The sequence below is a fragment of the Nelumbo lutea genome, chromosome 5, assembly GCF_056320005.1.
Source record: "Nelumbo lutea isolate HS-2025 chromosome 5, American lotus-T2T, whole genome shotgun sequence".
In the NCBI taxonomy this organism is placed as follows: domain Eukaryota; kingdom Viridiplantae; phylum Streptophyta; class Magnoliopsida; order Proteales; family Nelumbonaceae; genus Nelumbo; species Nelumbo lutea.
The window spans coordinates 28,024,664-28,042,573 of NC_142688.1; the positions used below are offsets into that span (position 1 = coordinate 28,024,664).

The 17,910-nt window shown below is 37.4% G+C and overlaps 1 long non-coding RNA gene across 1 annotated transcript; it reads right to left on the reverse strand.

Annotated features, from left to right (window-relative positions):
• Positions 1–9,085: 9,085 nt before the first annotated feature.
• On the reverse strand, positions 9,086–17,910 carry LOC148851269 (uncharacterized). The gene is made up of 5 exons (XR_016099918.1): positions 17,076–17,910; positions 16,322–16,373; positions 11,644–11,693; positions 11,303–11,359; positions 9,086–9,459 (listed from the first exon to the last, which is right to left on the reverse strand). It is a non-coding gene; the product is annotated as an uncharacterized LOC148851269 (long non-coding RNA).

The window sequence follows — 17,910 nt, forward strand, 5'->3', positions numbered from 1 at the left end:
GTCGTCGGCCGCCTTGGTTTTTCCCTTCAGGGCGGTAACATAACACTTGCGGGACTCGAACTGGTCGCCTCGCGCTACCCCTATACTGAAGTCCGTAGGGAACTTCATGGCCAAATGGTAGGTGGAGACCGCCGCCCGTAGGATATGCGTGCTCGGCCGCCCTATTATGGCATTGTATGGGGAGGGGGTTGCGACTACCAGGAAATCATGGTTGAGTCTGACCGCACAAGGCCATGTGCCGACTTCCACAGGGACAATTACTTTTCCGAGGGGCCTAACTTCCTCTCCGCTGAAACCTACCAGGGGAGTGTTCGCGGGCTTCAGCTCGCTCCTCTGTAACTGCAGCTGGTCAAATGTTGATTTGAAGAGGATGTCCGCTGAGCTGCCCGAATCTACAAGTACGCGCCTGACCTCGAAGTCGCTGATCCTTAGCATAATGACAAGCGCGTCATCATGGGGGTAGTGGACTCCTCGCGCGTCGTCCTCCGTGAAAAAGATTGGTTCTTCGGTCTTTGGTCTCTTTAGGGGGTTCCGTTCTTCGAGGGCCGCTTCGCGAACTGAAGTCCGGGCTGCTGCCGAGGTACACCCCGCTACCACCGAACCTCCCACTATTACATGGATGGTTCCCCGAACTGGCCTCTCTTCCGGAGGTTGCTTCTGCAATGGTTCGGCAGGTCTGTTGCTAGACTCGGAGGCATCCTTTTCGTGTTCCCCTTGCTGACCTACTTTATTGTTATTTTTGTGCTGTACAAAGTTTCTCAAGTATCCGCGACGGATGAGTCCCTCTATCTCATCCCGGAGGTTATTACACTGTTCGGTGCTATGACCATGGTCTCTATAGAAACTACAATACAAATTCTTGTTTCTCTCGTTCGGATTTCCCTTTAGGCGAGGTGGCCACTTAACGTACGGAGCGTCTTTGATCGTCATTAAGATCTCTGTCCGCCTCGTGTTTAACGGCGTGTAGTCCATCCGAACTGCTAGGGGGGCCTGGAAGGTCTGGTTCAGCTTCGGCTCCCGGGTCGGGTTTTTTCTATTCACCGGGTTGGAGAGCTCGCCTTCTCTCTTTCTTTTCTCGTTCCCGCCTTCGGTTCGTTGGTTGATTTCTTCCTCTGTCCTCATGAACTTATCCGCGAGTTTGAGGAATTCAGCCACGATCGCGGGCTGGTTGGCCACCATGTGCCATTTGAATTCTTTGTGCGTCACCCCTCTTTTGGCCGCCGCGAGTTTCACTGCGGGGTCCAACCGCGGTATTTGCAGGCATGCTTCGTTGAATCGCTTGATGTAGCCCTGAATGGATTCTCCTTCTCTTTGGACTACTCCGAAGATGCTTTCCTCTGTTCTGGAGCACCGTTGGCTGGTGACGAAGTGCGCGGTGAAGACCTGCACGATTCACTGGCCCTGGTGAGGTGCATTTGGGACTGAAAGGCGTCAACGTCGTCATTGGGGTCGAAGGACCCGTCGTACTTGTCCAGAGGTGGGAGTTTGAAGTCTCTGGGTAAGGGGACTGCTAGGAGTTCCGATGCGAGGGGGGAAGGAACCGAGAGAACCGGGGCAGTCCCTACCTCGTCCGAGCTCGTGTCTTCGCCTTTGAATTCCGACAAGGCGCGGGTGGCAGTTCGGCGACTTCGCCGGCGCCTTCACCGTTGAGCGGGCCTTGTGCTGGCGCTGCTGGCCTTCGTGTTACCGAGCTCGATGGTCCCGGAATGCTGGTAGTCTGCCGCCAGGGCGTTGAATCGGTTTTCGGTGAGCGGGAGCTCGGGCTTGGAGCGTTGGGGTGTCGACCTCGCGGGCGAGGTTCCCGACCCGCTTGCGGGTTGCGAGGCGGGGATGACACTTTTCTCTCTTCGGCCTGGGGACGAGGCCTGGCTGTTGGGGTGGTTCTGGGGCCGGGAGGCCTTCGCCTGGTGGGGGCGTCCATCCTGCAGGGAGGCCTTGACCGGCCTTGGAGCGGGGTGGCGAGGTGGAAGTAGTGGTTGGTTCAGTGGCAGTTGGGGGAACTACTGTTGATAGTGATACTGGGAGATGTTGTGCAGCACTTGGTGCTGGTGAAGCTGGTGTTGCTGGAACTGTTGCATTTGGGCTTGCATTGCCCGCATGCACTACATCCGGTCCTCCAACCGGTTTTGGCTAGCTGCCAGGGGGACGGCAGTTGGTTCAGTGAAGGTTGTCTCAATGGGGGGAGGAAAGGGGATGCTTGTGGTAGGAGGGTTTACGGGTGCCGCTGCTTGCGGCGCGTTCAAGATGGGGATCCCATCCGCCGAAAGGGGGATGGTGAACTGTCCAACGCACACTACGGGGACCTGAAGTTGCTCCTCGGTGGCGTTTGTCTCCATGCCACGTCCGATGTTACTGGAGGAGGCCATGAGTGTTGGGTTTTTTTGAAGAAAAGGGGTTATCGAAGTTTGGAGAGAGGCTTTTTGAAGCGGTTTCCCACAGACGGCGCCAATTGATGGAGCGCGATCCGGCCGGTCTTAGCTGTCCGCTGCCTTGCTTCCGAACAGGGTAGCAGGGAACCTGAAACAGAGGAAATGGGGAAGCTCCGGGGGGAACCCGGTGTAGAGACTCCGAAGCTCAAGTTAGAATCCTTCACAAGCAAGGTAATACCAGATAGCGCAAAGTTTGCATACCTTCGTTGTCGGGGGGCAGGGGGCTCTTATAGTCACTTCGTGTACTCGTCCCAAGGCCCTTGTCAGGTCGGGTATGATTACCCTTGTGCTTGTCAATTCGGCCGTCGTCCTTTCTGCTGAGACAGAATCGTCACTGCCTAACTGTCTAACTGGAGATGGCGGTGTCAGTGGCGGTGGCAGGTGGCCGTTTAGAGTGCTACCGCCAAACGTCAGATCCCAAGTTAGTCAGGCGTGGCGCCCTCGGGCACTGACTTCCCTAGTGTCAGGCATGGTACGATTTGTTTGGTTTTGGTGCCCAGAAGGTGATGCGAAGTGCTGAGCGAGGCGGTCTTGAGCTCGGAGGTATCTATAGGGCAAGTCAGTTCGGCGAGGTGTATCCCGAACTGTTACAAGGTGGGTCAGTTCGGTGAAGTGTATCCCGAGCTGTTACAAGGTGGGTCAGTTCGGCGAAGTGTATCCCGAGCTGTTACAAAGTGGGTCAGTTCGGCGAAGTGTATCCCGAGCTGTTACAAGGTGGGTCAGTTCGGCGAAGTGTATCCCGAGCTGTTATAAGGTGGGTCAGTTCGGCGAAGTGTATCCCGAGCTGTTATAAGGTGGGTCAGTTCGGCGAAGTGTATCCCGAGCTGTTACAAGGGTCAGTTCGGCGTGTCCCCTTGTTCCCGCCTAGGCTTGGCCCCTTTTGCCGAGCTGTTGTTTCTGCCACGTGTCACATAATAGAGAGATCGGGCCAAATCTTCCTTCATTAGAAGGTAATAGAGAAGAAATCAAAGATGGGTCTGTTTGTTTCTTTTTAATGGTTTCTTGTTCGTCGGTTGGACATAACTTAATGAATGGATTACTACCAGATTATTTGAATTCAGTTCAACTGAGTTGAACTGGATCGTTGGAACTAAAATAAACAAAACATGAAATAAGAGGGGGAGTTGCTGTGAGTGTTGTTCATTGGATATGTCACAGCTCCCCAGCTCCAGGCTGTTTTCAAAATAAACGAGTTGGGAAGAAATACGACAACAACAGATTGCTAGAAATTGGAGCATTTTTTTGTTCTCTTTTGTACTAGAGGGACCCGTGCCATACACGGGATTTGGTAAAAAATGTGAAATAATGCATTTATAAATGCTTCTAAATACTGTTAAATATTAAAAAATATGAAAAATAATGCAATTATAAATACTTCTAATTAAATACTATAATTAATAATGTTAATTAATTAATACTGTATTACAATCACATATTAATATTATACTGTAATTAACTAATATTATATTTATAAATTAAATAAAAAACTATATTATTATTATTATTATTATTATTATTATTATTATTATTATTATGGATATAAAATTGCAACAACAAATTGAAAATAGAAAAATAAAATTCAACTACACATCAATCACATAAATAAAGCAAACATTTTCAAATAGATGGCAACAACAAAAACAAAAATAATCTACACCATTTTCAAATAAATAAACCAAGCATTTTAAACACAAAATGTTAATAAATAAATGTTGTAATTAATAATGTTAATTAAATAATGCTATTAATTGATAAAAATAATGAAATTATGAAAAAATACTATTAATTAATCATACTGTTTTTTAATAAATACTGCATTTATTTAAACTACATTAATTTTTGGAAATTATCATATTTTCAGAAATATATTGATAATTTCTTGGCTAAAACTAATTAAATGTAATTTTTTGGAAATTATAGTTTAAAAATAATTTAGTTACAGCTTAAAAATAAATACTGTGAATTATATTACTGTTAATTAATAATGAGTGTTAATTAATTACTGTTAATTAATCTTAAATGTAATTTTCTAGTAATTAAATGTAATGTTATGCTATTTATAGCTTAACTTATAATCACTATTAATTATAGTTTAAAAATCATTTATAGCTTGTAATTTTATGCTATTTATAACATAATAGACATCACTAATGTATTTTACATTATTTATAGCATAATAGCATAAAATTACATTTAATTATAGTTTCAATATTTTGAAACATTAACAGTATTTGTATAATTGATTGATATTTTTATTATGTTTTGGTTACTTGTGCTAAATTATATCACTAAATTACATATAATACTGTATTCCAGTAAAAACTGTAATTATTAAATTACTTTATTGAAAAAATATATACTGTTAAATATAGTTTAAAAATAATTATTTAGTTACACTTTAAAAATAATTACTGTTAACTAATACTACTTTTTATAAATATAGTTAATTAACAATACTGTATTTATTGAGAATACTGTTAATTATTAAAAATACTGTAATTATGAAGAATACTGTTAATTATTAATAAAATACGGTATTTATTGAGAATACTGTTAATTATTAACAATACTGTAATTATGAAAATTACTATTAACTAATAATATTGTCTTTCAATAAATACTGTAATTATTATATTACTGTATTTATTTAAAATACATCAATTTCTGGAAATTATCCTATTTTCAGAAATATATTGGTAATTTCTTGGATAAAATTAATTAAATGTAGTTTTCTGGTAATTATATTTTAAAAATAATTTAATTACAGCTTCAAAATAAGTACTGTGAATTATATTACTGTTAATGAATAATTAGTGTTAATTAATGTTAAATGTAATTAAATGTAATTTTGTGCTATTTGCAGTTTAAAAATCATTTATAGCTTGTAACTTTATGCTATTTATTGTTTAACTTTTAATTACTGTTAATTAATGTTAAATATAATTTTATTATTTTTATAAAAATAATGTAATTATTAATTACTGTTAAATGTAATTACTATGAGTTATGGTTTAAAAATAATTACATTTAATTATATTGTTGTTAATTAATAAATACATTATTTATAAAATGTTTACTAATATTACTTTTTAGTAAATATTGTAATTATTAAAATTCTAAACTATTAATAATACTGTAATTATTAAATTATTGTATTTATTGAAAAAATACAGTTACTATTAAATACAGTTGGAAAATAATTATTTAGTTACAATTAAAAATATAAAAATAGATTTATAAATAATTATTGAAAGCATATTTATAACAAATCAATAAATAATTACTGAAAACAAAATAAGTATTAATTATAGTATATATAAATATATAAAGAATATACACTATTATTGTAAAATTATTACTAATAAATATAACTTTGTTGATATTTTTTATAATTATTAATTGACAAAAGTGAAATTAGTTTTTTACAATATTGTTTAGTTATTAAAATAATATTGTTATTTAAAATTTTAAAATATTAATTATTTATTGAATTTAATAATCCATAAAATTATAATTGTACTATTATTACATAATTCGTTATTAATTTTATAAAATATTAAATTATTATTAATATGAATATTATGAATTCTATTATAATTATTTTTCTACTTTTAAGAATTTTTTTAATTTGTTACATAATTTTGTTATTTTAACTATTTAAAATTTTGCATGTTCAATTAATATGTAAATTTCATTTATTTTAATGTTATTACATAATGAAATATGTTTTTATATTATTTAGCTATTTTAATGTTTTTTATTTAATATTTTTAGTTATTAAAATATTTAATTAATGTTTTATTTTTTAATATTAATTTTTTATTATTTAAATAACATTTAAATTGAATAATTTGTAAAACTATAATTTATATTGTTATTACATAATTTCGTCATGAATTTTGTAAAAATATTAAATTATTAATAATATGAATATTATTAAATCTATTAACTTTTTGTGTTTTGAATAAATATTTTAAATTTAATATATAATTTTATTATAATATTTAAATTATTATAATTTTTTAATTAAAATTTTCTTTAGATAGATATAGATAAAAAGTGGGGAAAAAAGATAAATATGAATTAAAGATAATTTAAGAGATAAATAAGAATTAAAGATAATTTAGAAGATAAATAAAAATTAAAAGATAAATATGAATTAAAGATAATTTAATAAGAATTAAAGATAGATATAGATAAAATCTATTCACCAGCTCCACCGCCCGCCGCAGTCTTTGCCCACGCCTCCGGTTATCTCCGTCTCCGCCTCCGGCAATATTGCCGGAGGTGGGCGGAGGTAGAGGCGGCATTGGTGGTCATTCCTCTGCCGAATGCCCGCTCACCACCAGCACCGCCGCCTCTGCCTCCACCACCTCCGGCAACGTTGCTGGAGGCGGAGGCAGAGGTGGCTAAATAATAAAAGAACTATTTGAGTTCTTTTGAATGCACACATGTCGAAGAAGATCTGGAGGCGAGAATCGAAGCTCGTCGGTAATTTGACACCAGAACTCGTGGAGTTCTTTGCTGATCTTATCCATCTTAATCCGTCTCCTCCTATTCAATGCATCGAACAGTTCCAATGCAAATTCCTTCAAGTCTCGCATTCCTTCAAACAAAACAGAAAGAGAACAATTTTTTTCTTAATTTTAACATCGGATGTTTTTTTTTTTCCTTGGACGGATGCATGAAAGCTAACTGAAAAAACAGAATTACAGAAGAACAAGAAAACCAATGCATTGTGCAAAATCTGAACGGTGGAGAAGACCGTCCTGCGCAAGTTCATTGAAGTTGTTCTCGACTTCATTCCACTTGTCAACGCCTTAGTTACTTTTGTTGCTAATGAATCTCAGTCCTCGAAGAGCTCTTTCAGCACCGGGTTTAGATCGTTCGAGCTGCACTCGTTGCTTCCGGAGAGCTCGAGCGGCCAAAACTGAATCTAAAGCGGAGCAGGTGCCGGCACCATTCTGGGCGGTAGAGGCAGAGGGTGGCGAGGCAGAAGCAGACGACGTCCGAGACGCACAACCATGCTGGCCCCACGAGAACCTTCTAAGCTCAGCTATAAGCTCCTGAGAAAACTGACGTAACCGATTGGAAGAACTACGCCTAATCGTGGGCGATCTCGATGATGCTGGCGTTTCCGTCTCACTCCCGATGGAGACTTCCAAATCGATATCAATGACGGTAGCCAATTCGACGCTTCGGAGAATGATGGTATCGCCATCTTGGAGATCAAGCGTCACCTGGAGGAACTCCTCCGCTGAGTCATAATCCGTCCGGGGAGATGATCCTCCACTCGTTGTTTTCTCGGAAGCCGTATTTAACGCCCATGGGCGGTCACTGTGAGACAGACCCCTCATTGCGGGAAAACGAAAGCTAATAACGAGAATGGATTCACAGTCATTTTTATATCAGAAGCTCCAGCAGTTGGGCACAAGTGTAAGGCTTCACGAATATTTTAAAGGGGTTATATTATAAGGGAGGCGTGGCAGAGGCGGAGGCGGGCGACGGAACTGGTGAATAGATTGCTAAAGGAGAAGATATTAATTGATATTATTTTTAAAAAATTATTATTTTTTAAATATTTTTTAAAACTATTACTTTTATTAATATTAAGGCCCTAAAATTGTCCTTGTCCTGATATAACCCCTATGCAATTTCTTTATTGGTTTATTTGTTTAAGGTCGGTGGACCAAATGATTAGGAACTTAATAAATGCGCTTCAAAAAACAATGAACCTAATTAATGAGCAGAAGAATTCTTTCTGTACTTCTGAATAATTAGTTCTTGAATTAAGATTAAAAAGAAAAATAAAGAGTGATCAAGTAATGAATGGTTCAATCAAATTTTATTGCAGAAATGATCAAGAAACATAATAGACATCCATTAGAATTTGAAACCTTAAATTTACATAGAAATTTTACAAGAACATTAGTAACAGAATCCATTTCTTTCCCACACTTCACTCTTACCAGTTCTCACAAACCAACATCAAACTCAATTATCATAAAAAGAAAACAAGAAAGAAATCCCCAAAAATAAAAATAAAATTCAAATTTAAAAATTTAAATTAAATAGGACAAGAAGAAAAGAAAAAGAAACTTTGCTTTCTAAACAAAAAGGACCCAACCCAGACTCTCAATCTCCGGCAATGCTGCTGAATGATGTTCTTGTTTTCCTTTATTTTGCATTTTGGGTTTAAACTATTAATTGCATATTAGCACTTGTTAATGGTACATACAGATTTGTGGAGTCGAATTAATCCGAGGAGGGCTTGGTCTTGGACCTGTAGAGGAGCTTCTTCTTCTTAGAGCTTTGGTTGTCAAAAATTAGTATAGATGGTCAAAAGTTTGCATACATGGTCAATGTCTAATAGATAAGCTGCAAGCGTGATAAAAATCAAGAGTAAATTAGGAACACCAAATAGATCAAATGCCTAATAGATAAGCTGCAAGCGTGATAAAAAGAGTCACATGCCAAACACATCTATCAAAATTTTATTTCTTTATCTTTGGTTTTCAAAACCAAGAGTGAAAGTGAGAAAATGATGTTGAAAAAAGGTTTCTTAATTGGTGAAGTAGGGAGCTTCCCTACGATTCTATGACATGGAGGGGATGTTGACCAAGACCATCCATTAGATAAAGAGAACTTAAAAAGATGAGAGAGAGAATATAAGAATAATTTTATTTTGCCTTTAAAGGGATGGAGTGAGCAAAATCTCTTAATCCATCCCCTTCTGCGCAATTCATTTTTCTTTTTTTTGATAATTCCCTTCCGAGAAATTTGTAGTATTACAAAACTTAGACAATCACTGTTATATCTATGTTCTTGTTTTATTACAAGGAGGAAGGGAGCAGTTCCTCTGTCATTGAGTGGACGAATTAATCCTCCCCATCAAAGAAAAGATGCATCTTATAACAAAAATCACAAACATGGATGCCATAATTGAGGAATCTCGTCTGCTACAAGTCCAAACTGCAATGGGTGTTTCAATGCTAACAGATTCAAAGTGTGTCCAAGATTCTGCTTTCTCCTGTGAATTACCCAATAATAAGAAATGAGTTCAGCAACATATTAGGTCAAGGAAAATCCATTTGCAACCTAAGGAAACGGAAAGTAAAATTTTGGTCTAGCACCATCCATTCGAACATTTTGTCAAGACATGGCACATTATTTGTCTCTCTGTTATGAACAAAAAACGGGGAAATTTATATATGAGAGGAATTCTTCTAAAACCTTTAAAATGGAAAAAAAATAAATAAAAGTTTCATTCATTCAAATGTGGAAATAAAACAAATCTACTTTGAAATTTGAATAAGCTAATGTATGGGAATATTTATTATACAAGTTTGAGTGCTTATTTGAACATCAAAGCTCTATGGAAGCAGTGAAGGTATATAGTGAGAAAAGAAATTGAATGAGTTAAATGGCTCAACAAAACACTCAGAAAAGTAAAGCCTATAATTTTTAAATAAAATGTGTATGTAATATTATTTGATTTTTTCTCCAATTTCTCATGACATTTTTTGCAGTTCAAGAGACAATTTCCAAATTCTAACCAACAGGGTAGCCATTTAGGCTCATGCATCTGCCCAATCCACAAAAATAATGGTCCCATAAACTCTCTTAACCTGACATGACTAATGTGATTTTTGTCATAAACAAATTTCAAACATTTTAGCCACTTGCACGATGATGAAAATTACTTTTATTGATTACTCACAAGGATGGTGCTAATAGGTCAGGTTGGTCAAAGAGAGCATTTGGTCAGGGCTAAACTATCAAGTGTCTAGTGAGCATGGCTTTAAATATTGACTAATATGTTTTACCGCTTAGACATATATGTATGATTCATTATTAACTCAGACAAATTAACAAACATTAGAACCAAATGTCAAATGAAAGCATAAGCAACTATAGCAGATTATTGAAAAAAAAAAAATACTGGAGAACAATGCTGGTAGTTTAGGTATAACTTTTGTTTACCTCAAAACGTTCTTTAAAGAGCTTTGATTTTTTGAATGGAATTATTTCGGAAATCAAATTAATACGATAGGAACCCTACTTACAAGGCTAATTATCACAATTAACAAAATGTGAACTGGACTTATGCCATATGAGACAACTAAATACCCAAACATTTCTAAACAAATTTTCTTTTTCCTTTTTCCTCCAGTAGTGAAAATAATCACTATGTAACAATTAAGTAATGGAACAGCTGAAATTGAGGAAAAATCAAGGAAAAAGAAATTCAAATTTTGGGAAGAATGTGGAAAGTTGACCTATAGTAATTGTTGGGGCCCACATATCCTTCCACTAAGGGGAGTCCATTAGGGTTGTAAGATAGCCATAGATATAAGTTACAATCTTCTAGAAATTTTATTACTTGGTAAAAATCAATATTATTATTTATAATAATTGTTTTTACTTAATATGTAGACTAATGCTCATAATTACTTTAGTTATAGTAAAATTATGATTTACTGTTTTTAGTAATTAGGTTCCCTTGAAATAAATTATGATATGTTTCTTATTTGCATTAAAGAGTTTGTGTGACCTTAGAAGCACTGGGATGAAGAGTTTGCCAACTTTATTTTCAAAGAAGTACAGATAGAGAGGAAGAAAATCTCACGAGGTGGAAGTATCAACAATTACGGATATTAAATAGTGAAGATTAGAGATTATTAAAGCAACACTTGAAGCTACCATCTCTCACCAGTAAAATTTAAATGGTGAAACGAAAATGAAGCTATAATTGGCAACCCAGTAAGCAAAATTCCTATAAATGGGCTATGCAAATTAATGGTTATAGATAAAAAATTTGTCAATTATATAACTAATAAAAAACCAGAAAAATAAAGGAAGCCATTAGAAACCTTGTAAGCTCAATCCAGAAATATCCACAGTCCAGCCGCACCCGGTAAGCACAAATCCTGTAAAAGAGGGAAAATCAATTCAATAAAATAAAATAAAACCTAGCTAAGAGACAAAACAATAAGTAACACTCATGCCTTGCTATAACCCAAAAGCCAATCTACTGGAGAAGTGATAAACATGGGTCTCCACAAGATGGTTGAGAACCATCATGATTCACTTATACATAATATTGATATATTTGTTTAGCAATTTTTGCATTAACCATTGAAACACGGAAGGCACTTCAGTGTAAAAAAAAAAAATCGAAAAGAAATTATTCCGACAATATAATAAGACATACCCTTTGTTGCAGCACTGAATACTCTTAACCACCTCCTTAACTCCTTAAAACTGAAAAAATGGAGGAAAAAAATAGAACAATCACAACTCACAACAACTAACCAAGGAAAGTGAAACTCTCAGTTAACAGATTAATATCAATTCCGGAAAACCAAAACCTGGAAACACGAACGGAATAAATTCGAACCAAATAAATGGTGGGCTCAGCTCGACGGGCCACCGATTGCAAATTCGGTGAGCCACCAACTGGCCCACCTTTTTGCTTTTCAACATTTACCCATTTGAAGATAATTTTCATAGTGAAAAACCCTCTCAATAATAGTTGTCGATCATCTCTTGCTATGTGGCTTCAAGTCTCGGAGAAGTTCTGCACCAGATGAATTTCTCTCTCATCATCGGCTTTGTCAATATATCAGCAACGTTGTTGTTAGTGTGGCATCTTCTGTAACAAGATCTATCCGTCTTCAACTACCTCACGAACAAACAGGTACTACTGTACACCAATGTGTTTAGTCCGTGCATGAAAGACATGATTTCTTCTAAGTGTAATGCATTTTAATTGCCACAATGAATAATCACCACTTCTTTCTTGATGTGGAATTCTTCAAACAACATCTTTAGCCAAATACTTTCTTTGCATGCTTGTGTAACTAACATATATTATGCTTCTAATGTAGATAATGCCACTACAGGTTGCAATTTTGATGCCCAGCTCACTGCACCATTAGCTAAAGAAAACACATAACCAATAGTTGATTTTCTATTATCATGATCTCCTGCATAGTTTGCATCCACATAGCCAACTAGTTTTAAGCTTTGGCCACTATAACAAATGGAGATTTCAGAAGTACCCTTCAAATACCAAAGGATTCTCTTCATCGCAGTCCAATGATCTCTTCCTAGATTTGCCATAAACCTACTGACTGCTCCCACTGCTTGTGCAATGTTTGGCCTGGTGCACACCATGGCAAACATAAGGCTCCCTATTGCTAATGAATATGGTATGTGGGATATCTCTATCTTCTCAGCTTTAGTGGTAGGTGATTGTTTCGAAGACAACTTGCAACCAACAGAAAATAGGATACTGATTAATTTGGAATCTTGCATGTTGAAACGCCGCAAGACCCTTTGAATATAACTCTTTTGAGTTATCCAGACTTTCTTATTCTTTCTATCCCTAATTACTGTCATCCCCAAATCTGATTAACCGCCCCCAAATCCTTCATGTCAAACTCCCTAGCTAAATGAGCTTTCAATGTTGAGATACTTCCTTTATTAGTACCTGCAACTAGCATGTCATCAACATATAACAACAAAATGATAAAAGTGATCATTACCAAAGTATGTATAGGCACAATGATCTGCTTCGCATTTACTAAAGCCCAAGCTCACAATGAAAGAATCAGATCACTTATACCAACACCTTGGCGCATGTTTTAGACCGTAAAGTGATTTGATCAGCTGACAAACCAAATCATTTTTGCCGTCCTCGACAAAGCTTTCAAGTTGAGTCATATAAATCTCTTTTTCAAGATTACCATGCAAGAATGCAGTTTTAACATCTAACTGCTCCAGGTCCAAGTCAAGTACTACAGCCATACTCAATAGAATACGAATAATACTTAATCGAACAGCAGGAGAAAATATTTCGTTGAAGTTGATACCTTATTTCTAAGTATATCCTTTTACAACTAGTCGAACTTTGTATCTTTCGATATTCCCGCTAATGTCCTTTTTGAGTTTTTCACTATGAAAATTGTCTTCAAGTGGGAGAATGTTGAAAAGCAAAAAGGTGGGCCAATCAGTGGCCCACCGAGCTGAGCCCACCATTTATTCAGTGGCACACGATTTGCAAACCACCGATTATGGTTTGCTTAACCATGAAGAAAAAATTCTTAAATCCCCATTATACCCCTCAGCTCATGTATAAATAGGGGTCCCTCCTATGTTATTTCTCATTCCATTCTCCATTTCATTTCAGTGTATAGTGTATACAGTGTGTTGAGAGGAGTATTGAGTTTGGGTGTATTTTTGTTGGAATTGCACAACGGAAATAATATAATTTGTACGTGCACAAAAACAAAATAAAAGCATATAACAATAAAGAAAGAAAGAATAGAGAACACAAGATTTACGTGGTTTGGCCAAATTGCTTACGTCCACGAGCAGCAACTCGGAGCTTCCTTCTTACTATAAACAGGAGAAAATACAAAATGGCATCACCGGAATCACACCTGTACCTGACACTCAATACACCTAAACTCAATACTCCTCTCAACACACTATATACACTATACACTGAAATGAAATGAGAAATAAGATAAGAGAACAGTCCCACCATCGCACGATTGGTATGTGTAGAACCAATCTTTGCATAGCGTCATATGGAAAGAAGCACCAGAATCTAATATATATCCAGTTATGCTTTAAATTGTCACAAGAATCAACAGACAGTACCTCACCATCTTCTGATGAATCACTTCCTTTTGCGATGTTTCCTTGGGAATTATTTGAAGCCAGATCTTTGTCAGAGTTGGGCCAATTTTGCTTTGCTTTGGGTTGTCGACAATCTTTTCGAAAGTGCCCCTTGTTACCACAATTCCAACAATTGGTATCAGAGCCACACGGTTCTGTTCCAAGATTCTGCTGAAATCTGTATTTGTTGTTCCGGTATTGCACGTGTTGAATACAACGAGTTCGAGCTCTACCCGATTCGACATACCAAAATTCAATAGATCCAACTATACAATTTGGAAGCTGAAGGTGCATGCTGTGTTGGTGAAAGAAGATTGTGAGACCACTACCAAAGGTTTATGGGACAAGTTGCGGAATCTCTCTGAGGGGAAATCGATGTCCAACAAAATCTTTCTCTGACGACAACTCTACAATCTGAGGATGAAGGACGGAGCCTCTTTGCAAGTATACTTGAACGAGTTCAACACTCTAGTAAGCAAATTAGCAACTATAGAGGTACGTATTGATGACGAAGAAAAGGTTGCTCTTTTGATTTTCTTTATGCTAGACTCTTGGGATAGTTTGATAATGAATTTGAGCAATACTAAAGATCTATCATTAGAATCTACTATTTTTATGTTGCTTACGAAAGAATCTCGTAGAAAAGTTGGTGAGAATTCTTCAGGTGACACAATGATGGTACGAGGTAGATCGAATGAGAGAAACAACACTATCAGAAATCAAACGAGATCCAAGTGAAGAAGCAACAAGAAATGACACAAGTGTTGGAATTGTGGTAAAAAGGGGCACCTTCAAAAAGATTGTCGACAACCCAAAGCAGAGCAAAATTGGTCCAACTCTGACAAAGATCCGACTTCAAATAATTCCCAAGAAGCATCGTAGAAGGAAGTGATTCATCAGAAGATGGTGATGTACTGTCTGTTGATTCTTGTGAAAATTTAAAGCATAACTGGATATTAAATTTTGATGCTTTTTTCCATATGACACCATGCAGAGATTGGTTCTACACATACCAATCGTGCGATAGTGGAACTGTTTACATGGGCGATAATAGTGCATGCAAAATAGTGGGAGTTGGAGACATTAAAATTACTATGTTTGACGGCATCTCTCGTACAATCTCTGGTGTACGATATGTTCCTAAACTACGAAAGAGTCTCATGTCATTGGGAAAGTTTGATGAAGACGGTTACAAGTTTTCTGGAGAAAAAGGCCAATTGAAGATCAATAAAAGAGCTATAGTAATTGTAAAAGGCAAATTACAAGGAAAGCTATACCACTTGATTAGAGATACCATGGTCAGTGATGCCATCATTGCAAATGATATGACCGATTCCGTCATGATTTGGCATAGACGTTTGGGTCATATGAGCAAACAATGACCTAAGGTACTTTTTGATCAAAATCTACTAATTTGAATTTCTGTGAAGATTGTTTATTTGGGAAACACCCCAAAACTAGTTTTCCCAAGTCTAAAGCTAAGAGTACAGAGGTATTAGATCTAATACACTATGATACATGGGAAGCCACTATGAAATCTCTTGGAGGTTTATTATATTTTGTCTCTTTTATTGATGATTTCTCCAGGAAAATATGGGTATATTTGCTCTAACAGAAGAGTGATACTTTTTCCTATTTCAAGAAATTCAATGCTCTAATTGAAAATCTGAAGGGGAAAAGAATTAAGTGTCTGAGAACCGATAATGGGAAATAATATACCTCAAAAGAATTTGAAGATTTTTGCAATGAGTACGGCATTTTGAGACAGTATATGGTTCCACAAACTCCACAGCAAAACGGAATTGCTGAACGGATGAATCGTACACTTATGAATCAAGCTAGAAGCATGTTGAGTGTAACTGAGCTGGAGCAGTACTTTTGGGCAGAAACAGTCAATACGACATGTTACCAAGTAAACCGCTCTCCCAACATTTGATTGCAAAATTCCAGAAGAGGTATAGTAAAAAAACCCTATTGATTCCTAAAGAGCATTACTTTTGAGCTAGAAGCTCCGAGTTGCTGCCCGTGGACATTGGCCGAACCACATAAATCACATAAATCTGGTGTTCTCTCTTCTTTCTTTTTTTATTGTTATATGCTTTTATTTTGTTTTCGTGCAGTACAAATTACATTATTTCCGTTGTAGATCTGTTGTGCAATTCCAACACTAAAAAAAATTATTCCGGCAATATAATAAGACATACCCTTTGTTGCAGCACTGAATACTCTTAACCACCTTCTTAACTCCTCTCGAAGCTGAAAAAATGGAGGAAAAAATCAGAGCAATCACAACTTACAACAAGTAACCAAGGAAAGTGGAACTCTCAATTAACAAATTGGAAATGTATATACTCAATGAAACGTTTTTTTTTTTTTTATAAATGGTATATACTCAATGAATCATTGTTACATTATATTTTTTTTTCAGCGTTTTATCATCAAAGAAAAGAACAGAGCTAACTAAACTCAAACATCGTGCCTGTGGAAACAATAAGAATATACTCAAAGAACTCAAATTTGAACCAAAGAAAACAACATACCGATCTAAATGCAGGGAATCTAAAGATCAACCAATCCAAAAGCAAAGCAAAACCAGAGAAAGAACAGAAACAACGCAAAAGAGATAACATGAGGAAGAATAAGAAACAAAAAACAAATATTCCCAAATCGAAACCGGCCATAATCCCTTAAATCCCAGAGCTGTTGAAAGACACAATATCTTTCAATGGGAAAAGGCCATGGAGATTGGAGAAAGACGAAAAGAGGAGATAAACACTTGATCGAAGTCTCTGATCCAACGACTCATACCCTTCGGTGCACTGAGGCCATGGCCGACACGAGCTCGGCGACACTGGATTCTTGGAAGACTGACAGAGAGAGGTGGAAGAGGAAAAGAGAGACAAAACGGGCAATATCGCATGAGAGAATTGGAAAAAAAGGGAAGAAGAATTGGATTACCTTCCCGAACTGGTTTTGGGGGACTTAAACTGAAAATGGCCACGCTTCTTCTCTTTGGGTTATCTTTCTGGCGTGTCTTCGACGATGAAACTGGCGATTATGAGCGATTCTTCGTCCCAACACGCCATTGCGGCCACAAATCGAAATCTGGGACTGATGATGCATTTTGTGTTTCTCCCGTCCTCGACAGCAACAGCTTCTATTGCAGTTGTTGAGTTTTGTGGGCTCTCATTTTCTTCTAGAATCAAACTAAACCGTAACCCCAACCATGTAGGTGGAGGGACTACCTAATTTGAAAAATCACAAACACATTGAGGGGGCAAGAGAGAGCGGAGAGGTGGAAGATGGAGAGGCAACCAAAGAAGACCGCCGGAGAGATCGTTTGGATCGTGGCTGCAGCATTTGGTGTAGGCCTCTTTGTCCTTATTGCCGGTAGCCGCTGCTACCAAGTGAATTACGACTGTCGATTCGTGGATGATCAAAAAGCGGGACCATGGAAACTAACTGCATTTCAACGGTTGAATTTCACGGTTGATGACGTGTTTGAGTGTTTGTCGATGAGCGATAAGATCATCGGAATGGGATCCACCGGGACTGTATACAAGAGGGAGGGAGGGGGTAGAGCTCTCAAGAACCCAATCGAAGCCCGGCGTCGCCACCGCCTCCACCACTTGCAACAGATCAAAACTTATCTATGGTGGTGAAGACTAAGGAAGAAAGGGGTATGGTCCCTGAATAGTCACTGAGAAGCGAAAAGCGGAGAGAGAGAGATGAGAGGGAGAGTGGGAAGAGAGGGGCAACGATAACGTAAGATAGGGAAGATGGGGAGAGCGGG